The 1,496-nt window shown below is 33.8% G+C and overlaps 1 protein-coding gene across 1 annotated transcript in view; it reads left to right on the plus strand.

Moving 5' to 3' along the window:
* The window catches only part of LOC102674519, a 378,471-nt gene that overhangs the window by 317,688 nt on the left and 59,287 nt on the right, over positions 1 to 1,496 (plus strand). The window lies entirely within an intron of this gene.

The following is a 1,496-nucleotide window of genomic DNA, read 5'->3' on the forward strand; positions in this document are numbered from 1 at the left end:
TTTCTTCTTGTGGATCCTTCTTTCCTCCTTTATGAGTAACCGAGGTATTCGAGAAAGAATTCGAGGAGATTCGTGAAAAAAGAGCCCATGTTAATTTATTTTCGAAGTGGTGGTTTAACGTATGCTTTATGAGAATAATAATGTTTCTTTTGGAAAAGATTAAAAATTTCGACGCCATTTTGGTTTATCTCAAGAGATGTTATTGTGAAAGTGTAGTTGCAGAAAAGCGTTGTTTTGCACAAAGCTTTTAGAATTCTTTTGTATACAGGGCTTAATTGGTGATTTTTTAGTCGTATAATTAGATGAATTAATCATTTTATATTGGTTATGGACTTGCCTTGTATTAAAATTGTGATAGATTTAATTAAAGACCAATAGTTTTGTAGTATATTTTATTTCTTTTTTAATTCTTTTTATTCTTTTCTTTTTTTTTAAATATATTTTAAGTAAAAAAATATTGTTAAAAAATGAGCATCGTAAAAGTTTTAAATTTCGAGATTTATCAGAGTTTCAAATTAGACAAATATTTTTATCCCCTATTTAAAATGCTATTAGATACTATTTAACTAATAGCTACCTTTATTTTTATTTTTTTTAAATTGGGATTAAAAGCATTGAATAAATGAATGAAAAAAAAAGAAAGAAATCTATTTCCAAAAAGTTAAAATTCAACTCTTTTCATCCAAAAATGTATGATCCAAAAATAAGAGGAAAATGGAGAACCCGAATAAACCGTGCCAAGAATAATACACGATTTTAAATGGTCCAATTTATATTTCGAAATTGAAATAAACCGTCTCTTTCAGATTAAAGCAGAAATATCCATCTTCCCAATTAGCCGGTATAACAATAATCTCTCTGTTCTTGGCGCGCACAACGGATTCAAGGCGCGAATAATCAGGCCAATCTCCAATTTATTTCTCCTCGTGCAAGAATAATGGTATCTTAATGGCCAGTGGGTACACGAAGTTCCATTTTGATGTTAGATTGATCCACTAAACCGTAATAAGAACCGTAGTAGGGAGAAAAGAGAGAGAGAGAGAATGAAAGTTGTGAGAGATCCGAAAAGCAGAATCATCGACCGGATGAGTGAAACGATTAAGCAACGAGTAAGCACATGGTTGTAAGTGCACTCACGATATCGAGGATATAACGAGCACGAATCCGAGGCCAATTTCGAAGTTACAAAGAGGAGGGTAGAAAGTCTGGAATTGATCGTGAGCGAGGAGAGAGAGAGAGAGACGAATCTCTTGGGAGGCGTAATGTTCTTCGAGAGGCCGAGCCCATTTCGCCTTCGATAGAAAAAATGCTCCTTAATGAAGAATAAAGCGAAACAATTTGGGAGGAGGAGTGGAGGGAGGGGTCGATTGTAAATAGGCTCAACGTAGGGAACGTGGAGAACGTGGCTATTAATGCGTTGCGCGCGCCATCTTTGTTTCTATAAATATAATAAATTGGGAGAAAGTGTTTTCCAATATTCGTTTTTTTTTTTTTTT

The sequence above is a fragment of the Apis dorsata genome, unplaced genomic scaffold (assembly GCF_000469605.1).
Source record: "Apis dorsata unplaced genomic scaffold, Apis dorsata 1.3 scaffold_207, whole genome shotgun sequence".
Taxonomy (NCBI): domain Eukaryota; kingdom Metazoa; phylum Arthropoda; class Insecta; order Hymenoptera; family Apidae; genus Apis; species Apis dorsata.